Source organism: Pinus tabuliformis, chromosome Q, assembly GCF_031772625.1.
Source record: "Pinus tabuliformis cultivar Carrire ecotype Pingquan chromosome Q, CPIR1, whole genome shotgun sequence".
Lineage (NCBI taxonomy): Eukaryota > Viridiplantae > Streptophyta > Pinopsida > Pinales > Pinaceae > Pinus > Pinus tabuliformis.
Window position 1 is genome coordinate 610,162,540 of NC_142296.1, and position 12,901 is coordinate 610,175,440.

Genomic DNA, 12,901 nt, shown 5'->3' on the forward strand with positions numbered 1-12,901 from the left:
TGCTTCACCTGTCCTGAGACTATGTGACAAAGGAAAGCCTTTCCCTTACTAAATATCATTTTGTATCCATGATCCTCCAATATGGAAACTAAAACCAAATTCTTCTTCAAACCTGGAACATACATGACATCTTTTAATGTGAGAGGAGTACTAAACTCCCTCTGAAAGGTAACTATACCGATGTTGGTCACATTATACCTCCCATAATCTCCCATATCAATGTGCATCTAGAGGTACTCTCCTCCAAGTCACTAAAGAACTCTTTGTTATCGGTCATATGGAATGAGGCTCCACTATCCAGGTACCACACACTACCCATCACCGATGTCACCATGCAAGCAATGGGGTGAAATCTAGTTCGAATTATGAAGCAAGAGCTTCACCTGCCACTCCTCCATGTGTTGCTTTCTATTGGCTCGTATTGTACCCATTTTCTTCACATTGACACCTCACACCAGAGCCACATCACCCTAGAGGTTCCCACGAGGCTTTCATTTGGTTCTCTTGAGGATGAACTCGCGAGACATCTCATTTTCCTATTTGGCCCGCTCTGCCTCCTTATTGATCCACGACCTTCATTATCGGTCCCCATTGCAACATCTTCCCAGATCTTTGGAATTTTCATGTGCGTTCTTTTGACTCCTTCCAAGAGCCGAGGTGATTCAAATATCCAACTCATATGTGTGTCATCCTCTCTATTAGTCCATGTCACATTCACTTGCCTATCCTATTCCATGTGATCTTGTGATTTTCCACATCATCTCATTGTTATGGGTCCAGTTTTTCATATGGGTTAAGCGTTTGGTTCTTAACCTATAGTTTTTTAGTATTAAAAATATATCTACGCACTCCTCCACTATAGGTTCCTCCGTTTTTACTTGTGATATTTTATATGAGCAATATACAATATAAACAACTAAAGGTTTATTTCTCTGCCTCAATGTGGGATAATGCGTAACAATCATTTTTTTATATATTATCCTTTGCATGTAAACACTAACATCATTTCCCTATTTATTTATTTTCACTTATGATGCCATTTAATGGTGATCAATTCCCGGCCATCTTGGCTTGGCGTTTGATAGATCAAATAAGAAATATACCAAAGATCCTAGTATTGGCTCAAGGTTGTTGCAAAGATAATCAAATCCTGTCTATTTCAAGATATTATCTCAACAATAATCCTACGCAGAAAAGCACCATTTGATAGTAATTTTCAATAGCACTAGAGGATCAAATTGAGGCACAAGCTGGAAATTATTGATTCATATGCAAAGGAGAACCAATTAATCAATGCCAATGGAGATTAATCAATCAATGACTGACTGACTGAGGGAACTCGAAATTATTTTTAATATTTTGAGTTGGAAATAAATGATTCCATTACAAAAAGGGATAGATCACTCGAGTAATTGTGGAATAACATAACAATGAATGATGGTTACGAGATAATTAGAGGTCTATTCTAGATCGATGAGGCAATCTATGATTCTAATAAAGGAACTCTCCTTAACAAAATCATTAATGGAAGTTGATCATGTGAAACAAAGTGCTAATATTGGGCTCAATTAGTTACCGATGTAGGAGAAAGAACTAATGATGCATTTTAAGAGTTAATCGTACGTAATTATGTTGAGAAATATGTGGAGGAGGTTTCTATCTCCAATCACTGTGTAAATTATAAAATTTTGAGTCTTTGTTATGAAGAAGGGTTCCGGATCTAGGATTTGAAGGACCATAGGGGAATGAGATTCGCAGAGACTGTAGAGAAGAAGCCAAAATTGAAAAAGAGAGAGAAAACTTATGCACTTTTGTTTTCTGCTCTTTCTCTTGATTGAATTAATGATATCAATAGGCTCGATAGGGAATTGAACTAATTGCACTATTGTAATTAGGGATGTTTTCTCAAGTCTGTGGATATGAAAATTATTTAGTTATGTTAGCTAGAGGTTTTGCACTATTGTGAAGGTACTTACTGAAAGAGGTCGAGACTCAAAAGACTATACAAAAACTTAAGCATTTTGGAGCTAATAATAAGTTTACTTTTCATTGCACTATTGCATGATTTGTAAACCCGTTGTTAACTCCCTTGTCTTAATTTGATTATGATTTGTTTCTATCCAATTAGTATAGATAATAGATGTCAACTCTATTGTTGTTTTGTTGTTCTATGCTAGTTGATGTTTTGTAAAGCTATCTTTGCAAGTGTATACATGTTTGAATTAGAATTAATTATTGGATTTAAAGGGACTTGAATAAAGTTGTTGATAATTATTTATCAGTTAACTTTTATTCTGGTTTTGTTTTAATTATCAATGCATTAAGTGAATTATTTCCTAATGTATTGATACATCTGATTTTCAAGTCCATTTATTCATTATTGGGTTCAAGTATATGCATGAGGTGTTCCAGTAACTATTTATTGTGATCATTGTTATTGCATATTTGCATAAATTGCTACAAGTTATATGAACTATTTACGTAATTTGTTACTCATACCTTAATCTTGAATCCAATTGCAGTCATTTCCCCTCCTTTTTCCTCTTACTCTCAATTGGGACAAGGATCTATATTCTATTATGATAGAGATAAATGAGTTTGATTTTATTGGTTGTATCCTAGATTAACTTTTCATTTGCATTTAAGTCATTTTTATTAAAGTCTACTTATGTAGGAGAAAACCCCAGTGTGGTTTTGTTGAACCCTTGTTTCACCTAACTAAAAGGATTATCTTCTTCAAGCGATTGCAAGAAGATAAATATTTCTCTTCTCTCTACTGATAACAACATGTAACAAGATATTTAGCATATAGAAGGTTGTGTATATATTTTTGTACATATAGATTAGTTTAGGTTAGGTTAGCATTAGCTTAGGCTAGTTTTAGGATAAGGGTAACTAGACCCATTTAACTAGTTAGATCCACTTTCCCAAACAGAAAAGAGTTTAATCTGGGGCTATAATCGGGTGATCTCTCCAATGTTGATGAAGGTGATTTTTGGCCATCAACACATTCCTAACTCTAATTCGGAAAGAAGTAACCCATCTTCATTTGATAGATTTCAACCTATTTCTCTCTACAATCTTTCCTAGAAGATAATAACAAAAGTTATTCCAAAGAGGATCAAACCTATGTCAAAGCTAATATCCGAAAATCAAGGTGGATTTATTCAGAAGTTACAAATAATTGACAACATCATAATGGTACATAAAGCAAACCAATCAAGTTAACTACATGTCGAAAAAGGAATGACAATAGATTTAGACATGGCTAATGCATTTGATCGGGCCAGGCATAAATTTTGCTTTGATGTTCTCTGGAATTCTAGTTTCAACCCTAAATTTATTGCTTGGATCTCCTCATGTATAAGCTCCTCATGGATTCACCCCTAATCAATGGTAGATCAATGATATTTTTGAAATCCTTCAGTGGTCTCCGACAAGGGTGTCATTTCTTGATTTTTCTTTATATTCTGATGATTTATTTTTAAGCATAAATATAGAGTTCAAAAGGAGGATTATTAATCTTCCTAATATTTGACAATTATAGCTTTAGATTTAATGAAATACTTGAACAATTTGTTCAGGTGATAAGGGGTCTTAAATAATAAGAAAATCCTTCTTCTCACATGGAATACTAACTCACGAAAGAAGGTGGATTTACAATCCATACTCCAAATCTCTACTCAATATGAATGGTCATCCTTCAGGTATCTAGGTACCCCTATCAGTCTCAATACTTATCCTCATTCTTGGCAGACAATCTTGAAAAATACACAATCAAAATTATCTAAATGGGGGGACCATTTTCTATATGTGATAAGGCATTTAGTCCTTCTAAAGGTGTCTCTATCCAATCTTCTAATATTCCAATTTTCTACAACACTTTCTCTTGTGTGTGTCATAAATACTTATTTTCAAAAGCTAAGAAATTTATTATGGCAAGGAAGGAAAACAAATAGTAAAATATATTGTCTAGTCAACTAGGCAATGGTTAAAACTCCCATCAATCATGGTGGCCTAGGTGTGAAAGATCCATATTAATGAACTTGGCTCTAGGAGGAAAATTATTATGGTGGCTAATAATGAAGACTACAACTAGTGGAAGCAAGTAATTCATCATAAATATTTAAGAGGAGATAGAAGTAGAAGCATGGATCAACCCATCAATACAAAAGGAGGATCACATATCTGGAAACTAATGGTAGTTGTACTACATGTACTTAGAGGTAAGCTCACATGTATCCCAAGTAATGGAAAGAAAATTAGGATTAGGAAGGACAACACATTGCGAAATTTTCCTTTGGATTCAAAGCCATCTCTCCTCCCTTTCAAACCACGGCTATCTCAAGTAGGCCAGGATTCTCTTTATGGCACTTTGATATGGAATTAGGGGTCAATGATGTGGGTGGAATTTGTTGTTAATTCCTCCTCATTTATTGCATTTAACCCAAAAAGTTTAAGATGACATTGGTTGGCTATGTGCCTCTTTCATCTCTTGAATCTAATAAAACAAGATTAGGGAAGTCTTCCTACACTGCAAAGGTAGGTTGTGGATGACAAATGCCTACTCTGCATCCCAAATCCAATTTATGGTGAAATATTTAGAATCATGAGAACCTCTCAAAGATCAATATCGTTTGCTTGACTTTAACCCACAAATATATCCTCACTGCAAAAACTATCAACAAGAGAAGGATTCAGGGCCCGTCAACATGCCCTATGTGCCATAATGATAATGAAATGACAAATCATTTATTTCTTCATTGAATTTTACTAAGTAGGTCTTAAAAGGATTATTTCTTAGATTCAAGTGGCTAGAAACAATTTTCCAATTGTTTGAATCACCAAAAAAGCTTTATAGAGTTTCCTTCAAAGGGAAACCTCTTCTTAAAATAATTTGGATGGCCCTCTCAAAGTTTGTCTGCTGGAAAATATGGCTAGCAAGGAATAAGACAATTTTCCAAGAATATCTATCTTTACTTGATGTGGTCGCTGAAAAATACAAAGTCCTCTCATAAAATCATATGAAAAGAAAAAATACAAAGTCATCTAAACCCCAGTCAAATGGATATATATGAAGGCAAATGGATCTGTTAATTCAATCCAAAAATTTCAACTACCAATCCAACACATAAGAAATAATATTGGAAGCTCTCTCTTACAAAAGAAAAACTCCAGGTCTAGATTAACTCTTAGAATTCCCATATCTTATTCTTTGATGGGGCATCTAAGAAAAACCCATGAGTGGTAGGTGCATGGGGGTTCTTCTTGGCCTTGATGGAAAACTTGAAATGGAATACTCATAGAGCCTAGACATAGCCTCTAAAAACCAAGCTGAAATATATGATCTCTTTTAAGGCATTACTTTGGTACAGTGCTTAGCAATTAGATCTCTAATAATAATAAGTGACTCTAAAAACTCCATATGTCATCTTTCTTTAGGAACCCTACCTTTGGACTCCTCTTTTTGTCATACATGTATAATAATTTTTAGATCACTCACATGGTTTTCTCATACTCAAGCTAATAAGTTGGAAAATCAAGCTCTATCACTCCCTCCTAGAACTTCAAGGGTAAGTAGAACCTTGAAGGAAGTAAAGCTACCTTATAACTTTGATGATGAATATTATATTGAATAATGATATTAAAAGGAAATATGCATAATACATATCAAGAATGTGGAATTCGAGTGATACAAAGGGCATGTGACAAGGTAGTTAGGAGTAGTTGTAGTCAAATGGGAAGGAATTATTGTAGCCTTAGTTGCGTCATGGGAATCAGAAGAAAGCAACAAAACCATTTTGAAGTAAAGAATGGATTTTCATAATACCTCTTACACGCAAGTAGAGGGTGTGAGATAGGATTAGAACACTCTCCAAGGTAGACCCTACATGCAAATTTATTTCAACACCCTCAAACCCATAATCAATGCATGGATCAAGGATTTTGGGTTGATAGATTATTAATTATAGCATTTCTTCTATGCTCCAGGATAGTTGTCAGCAGGTGATCTGAGTGGAAAGAAGAATTTGTAGTCTTTGCTCTAAGGGATTTGTGGTTGATTTCACTTGTGGACAAGGACAATCGGGAAGTTGAATAATGAGATGAGGAGTAGGGTGCTCATTTTCCTAGAGAATAGTTATCAAGAATTGTAATTTAATATGATAGATGACAAAAGAGGCAAAAAGAGAGGAGCAGATAAAGTAGACAAGGATTTTGATGATGGTGTCAGGATGGTAAGGTGGAAACATTAAAAAATATTATCTCCTCACCTCATCAACAAATACAAAGCCTAAAAGTAGACATGCAGTTCCTTCACTCTCAAGTGCAGCAGCTACAAGATTGAAAATAGGGAGATACTTAAGGTAGTGATCATAGAATTTCTTTTAAAAAAATTGCGCAATCAAGCCCAACTAAACTGCATGACCTCAATCAGGTAACATCTACCATAAATTTTATCATTTGGGATGATTAAGATTTAATACTAGTTTAAATTTTAATGCCATCTGAGAGTTGTTGTATTAGTGCCATTTTCTATCAACTATATCCATATGGATTATTTTGGAGTCTAGTAGTAGGATCGAGTTGCGAAAAATCTGGCTAAACTAGTATATTTTTAAAACCTTTTGTAATATTTTTTCTCATGAAACTATGGATGTATCTATTTTGCGCCTCGACACCTTTTTTACTAATATAATCTACTCCATTACCGTAAAAAATGTTGAAGGCAAAGATCTCTAAATGGAAATCTGTAACCATGGCATGTAACAAAGGAGTAATTTATCCTACAAAACATAGGCAAATTATCCATAATCTAAGGGAGTGATGGGCATAGTTCATTGTCATTAAGATAACAGAAAGTGAGATAACTATAAAGAAAATATTAGAGCTCGAATTGTTAATAAAGGCATTACAAACTATGAAAAGGAACTTGAGCACTCTTGCTCATTATCTTCCTAGCTTCATATGGCTCTCACCTTCATATGTTCTCCTTCTTAGAGGAACAAAATTTATCATTTCAACTCAGTGTAAAATGTCCTTGTAGATTCAAACTGCTTATGTAATTTTCTAAAACAAAAGACTTAAATTTACTCTACTCATCAACAGAAACAATTAATCGATCGAGAAATCACAAGAGAAAGAATTAAATGAACACATTACACAATGATTGCTTAGGGAAATCCATAGATGAAAACCCTTGTTATTTGTATATTGCATTGGTTAGAAAATACGAGAAGATTACAATGCTTTACTCAAGCTCCAACAACCTCTGCACTATCTCTATCTATCTCACAGCTTCATAGACAAGCCTAAGCCAATACTTAACCAATTTTCTACTTGCCCAAGTCCCTATTTCCTTGCATTGTTTCCTTGGGAATTAGACCCTATTAATTATGGAAATTCCTCAATTGGAATTGTGCAATCCTCATAGGCCTTCCTCTGACTACATGCACCACTTGTACAATTTGGATGATTATACAAATGATAGTACACTACCCTTGAACTCCAATCTCAACTAGGTAACTCTCAGATATGACATGCATGAGTTATTTATGAGTGAATCATTAGTTAATTGGTTGAACACATGAAGAAGCACCCCATTGTCTGACCTCCTACTAGTTCCCTCATCAGTTAGAACTAGTTTAACTGACTTTAACTTGGTTAAACTGAATTAATTAATTACAACTCAAAATAAATACAACAGGGCTCCTATAAAGTAGGAAACACTCTACATGACTCAAGCTAAACCCTCAAATCAAATTAACTAAGCCAACTAAGTCAAATTAACTTAGTTAACTCGTACAAGTTGTCTTGTGATGTGGAATTACAATTTTATTCCTAATTTAATTCAAGGGAAAATTAAATCATGACTTTTCTTGTTGCATTTTCAACACTCCCTCTCAACAAGAAATGAATTATCAGATACCCCAATCTTGCCTCTATGGAACTCAAATTTGCCTCTTGACAGTGCCTTAGTCAAGATGTAAGCATCTTGTTCCTTTGTAGGAATGTACTCGAGTAACATGATTATCCTCTGCACACAATATCTGAGATGTTGATGTCGGATGTCGATATGCTAGGACCGATCATGAAAAAATGGATTCTCAAAGAGTTTGATACAACTCTGATCGTCATAGTAAATCACTGTAGGATCCATTTTTTGACCAAATAACCCAACAATGATCTTCCTCATCTAGATAGCTTCACAAGTTGCTTGACTAGCATCCATGTACTCTACTTCTGCTGAACTGAGTGCAACTGATCTATGCTTCCTGTTGTACCAAGAAACTATTGCTGACCCAATACTGAAGATTCCCCTTGATGTGATCTTCCTGTTAGATGGACTCCCTTCCCTATCTGTGTTTGTGAAGCCTTGCAGCTTTACTCCCTCTGTTTGTATGTACCAAAGACCAAACTGAGTGGTGCCTCTGAGTGTTGCTCTCTATTTGGAACTTATTCAGTATCTAGTTGGCATGATTTCCCTGAGAGACAAATAGTTCCCCATCTCTTTGCCATACTTCCATACCAAGGAAATAATGCATGAGCCCCAGGTCCTTCATCTCCAATTCTCTTACAAGATCCTCTTTGCAATATTTGACCAACTTCTCATCACATGTTAGAATTAAATCATTGACATGTAATACTATAATCAATAATTTACCTTCAACCACAATATGGTAAAGGTTTGCATCTGCTTCACTTTTCATGAAGCTCAACCTAGTCAAATAGTTGTTGATCCTCGTGTACCAAGCACAGGGTGCTTGTTTCAATCCATATAGTGTTCGCTTGAGTATTCACACATGTGACTATCTGTTGAAGGTCTCAAATCTTTCTAGCTGCTTTTTTTACACCTCTTCCTCAATCACTCTGTTGAGGAAGGTTGTCTTCACATCCATCTGATGTATCTTCCATCCCATCTGTGATGAAAGTGCTAGAATAGATCTAATTAAGGAGTACCTTGTTACTCGAGAAAATTTCTCCACATAACCAATTCCCTCAACCTGAGATTAACCCTTGGCCACAAATTTGGCCTTTTGTTTCTCGACACTACCATCTTCTGCTTACTTCAATTTGTAGATCCACCTGGAACCTACCACTGACTTGTCCTCTGGCCTTGGGAAAACTTCCCAAGCACTATTCCTGATAATGGAGTCATACTCCTCTACCATGGCATCAACCCATATTGGTTGTTGCACTACTTCCTTGAATGAGGATGGCTCAGTCTCTACACTCTCGCTCATCAAAGCCATGTAACCAGTGTACTGATATGGTGCCTCCTCAGCCTGCGTTGTGATGTGGGTGCTCCCACTTTCTCTCTAGCATCAAGCATCAATCTATCAGCTCTCTGGTGCACTTTTTTCCATCTCTAGATGTCTCTGCATGAGTGGGTGCTTCCACTCTCTACTCCTCTACATGTGGCTGCTCCACATCATCCTGAGGTTCTTCCTTTGGAGCTAAAATCTCCTCATTTGCATGTAACTAAAGCTCCCTCTCAAGGGAACATCTCATGGACTTCTCTTCATCGAACTTCACATCTCTACGAACAACTATCATCCTGTGAGATGGAAGGTACACCCGATAGTTGTGAGGTGTATCAGTGTACCCCAAAAATATGCCCAACTCAGTTGTTGGCTCTAGCTTTTTCCTTGCATCCTTGGTAACATGACAGTAAATTGATGAACCAAAGATCCTGAAGTGTGACACATCTGGTTTCTTCCCTAAAAAATCTTCTTTACTGTCCTCATCCTGAGAATTCGGTGAGGACTCTTGTTCTGCACATATACCGTTGTGTGGCATGCTTTAGCCCACAAGTCTAATGATAGGCCCTGATCATGTAACATCACCCATGAAACCCCCATAATACTTATGTTCTTCCATATAGACACCCCATTCTGTTGTGGGTTATGGGGCACTATTAACTCGTCAAATGCCTTCTGATGCACAAAAGTTCTTGAATTCATTCACGACATATACTCCACCATTATCGCTCCTGAGAGCCTTCACTTTTGAGAAACTGAACTCGGATATTCCACAATGTTCATCTTTTATTTGTCGACGTTTCGAGTCTAGACCAAGACTCATCATCAGGACTGATTTACAGAGAAGTGAATTGTGAGCAATAAATATGGTATAGATGGTTTGTCAAGTTTGTAAGCCGACTATGTGAATGAATAGAATGTTTTAATTTTATTTATTTTTATTTTTATTTTGTTTAATGATATTTTTATAATTAATTCTTGTAATAGTTTAATATTGTTTTATTTAATTAATTTAATTAATTTTAAAAGTTTGATTTGTAGGTTTATTAAAACTAGGATTCTAAAACTCTTATGTGTTTAATTTAATTAATGTATTTTAAGTAGCGTCTTATTTTTTCTATTTAATATTAGTTTGTGAATTGTTTTTATTAATCTTGGATTATTGTTTAACCTAATTTAATTTTAGTTAATGTTTATTGGTTTTAAGCTTGTGTTTATTTTTAGGTTCTTTTTAACAATTTTTTTATGTTAATTAGGTTTTATTATTATTAATGTAATAAGTTTTATTATTTATAATTTTACTATAAAAATAAATTAAATGCAAAATTAGTTTTATATTGTTTTATTTAATTAATTTTATTAATTTTAAAGGCTTGATATGTAGGGTCATTTTAAACTAGATTCTAAATCCTAAGTTTTTGAGTTAATGGAATATCTTTAATGTATTTTGAGTAGAGTTTTATTTTTATTTAATGTGAAGTCTAGATATTATGTTACAAATGCCATATTTCATATAATTCTTTATGTTGTTTTAGGTTATGTGAGGGACTGTTTTGATTTATAGAGTGAGGGCAAGATGAAGGGAGGAAGGGGGAAGGGGAATGTGAAAGGGAGGGTTAATTAAATTATTTTTATTTAATGTGAAGTCTAGATATTATGTTACAAATGCCATATTTCATATAATTCTTTATGTTGTTTTAGGTTATGTGAAGGATTGTTTTGATTTATATAGTGAGGGCAAGATGAAGGGAGGAAGGGGAATGTGAAAGGGAGGGTTAATTTAATCAATGGGGGTGAGAAGAGAGGTCCAATTTCTATTGATTTCCAAGCCTCCATCCCTGTTAAGGTTACGTGGGTGTTTTATGATCTCAAGTGCCTCACGAACTTTACGTTTGAAATGGTGTTTTTCATTGGCAATGACTTTTGTGTCCTCAAGGCATATATGATGGTTTGTTTTACCTACATGCTCAGCTAGAGCTGAAGAGTGTGTTCTTTCTTTCCGGATATCTACACTATGTTCTTTGAGCCTAATCCTGACTGACCTGCCTGTTTCCCCAATATAGTGTTCTCCACAAGAACAGTTGATGATATAAACACCTTTCTGTTGTAGATGTTCTTGGTTGTCCTTTACTGATTTCATTCTTTGTTTAATAGTTGTCAAGGGTTTGAATGAAGTTTTGATATCTTTCTTTCTGAGAATTTTGGCTATTTTTTCAATGACACCTTGAATATACGGAAGGTAGGCATTAGTAGTCTTGGGGTTATTTGGTTTGTCTTTATTGTTTCTGGCTTTGGCTTTCTGAATGGCCTTGAAGATGTTTTTATTATTGTATCCTAGGTTGGCAAATGTTCTTTTTAGGTAGGTAATCTCCTCCTCATTGTGTTTCTTGTCTAAAATTATACATGCTCTAGTGAAGAGGGTTTGAAGTACACCCATTTTTTGAGTTGGGTGGTGGTGTGAATCAGCATGGAGGTAGTTTATCAGTATGTGCCTTTTTTTGAACACTTTGTGACCTATGGAACCATCCTTGTTTCTTATGAGGAGGATGTCAAGGAATGGTATGTAATTTTTCTCCTCCTTCTCCATTTTAAACTTGATGTCATCAGACATGCTATTGAGATGGTTCAAAAAGTTTTTAAGTTCATCTTCCCCATGAGGCCAATCAACATTGATGTCATCCACAAACCTGACCCAAAACGTAGGTTTTAATCGGTATGTATCAAGAGCTTTCTTTTCAATTTTTTCCATGAAGAGATTGGCTACAATAGGTGAAAGAGGTGATCCCATAGCCACCCCTGAAGTTTGTTCAAATATTTCACCCTGGAAGGAGAAGAAAGTGGATCGTAGACAAATTTCAGCTGACTTTGCAGTTTGTGGGTCCGCCGCCTCTTTAACCACTTGTATTGCTTCATCTAAGGGAATCTTGGTGAAGAGTTGGACCACGTCAAAACTGACAATTTTATCGTCCAGATCTAGTTTAGTATGTTTAATGAATTCAACATATTGGTTGGAATCTTTTATGTAAGAGTTGGTCTTGCCCACTAGAGGTGCTAACTTGCTTGCGACATATTTTGCTAATTCGTAAGTGGGTGATCCTATAGTGTTGACTATAGGTCTTAAGGGTACCTTTTTCTTATGGATTTTAGGGCTCCATAAATACGAGGAGTAATTTCACTATCAGGGGTAAGGTGCTTTTTTAGTTTTTCGTCTAGATTGGCTTCTTTAATGGCTTTTTTTACCAGTCTTGTAATTTTGGAGATGGGGTTTTTCTCTAGTTTTTTGTAGCTGCCACTATTATATAAGTGGTCTTTCATTTTGTTTATGTAATCTTCATGATTCATTATTACAGTAGCGCCTCCTTTGTCAGCTTTTAGAATGACAATGTCATTATTATTTCTTAGACTTTTTAGGGCTTTAAGTTGTTCAAGGTTTAGATTTCTTCTAGGTGGTTTGGCTTTCCTTAGGATGACAGCGCATTCTTGCCTGACGAGTTCTTTATCTTCATCATTGAGAGTCTTGATTCCATCTTCCAGACTGCAGATAATTTCTTCATTAGGGATTCTTTTAGGGGCTAAGGCGAAATTGAGACCTTTGTCAAGGACTTCAGCTTCTTCCTTTTTTAGTTCATAAGAAGAGATAT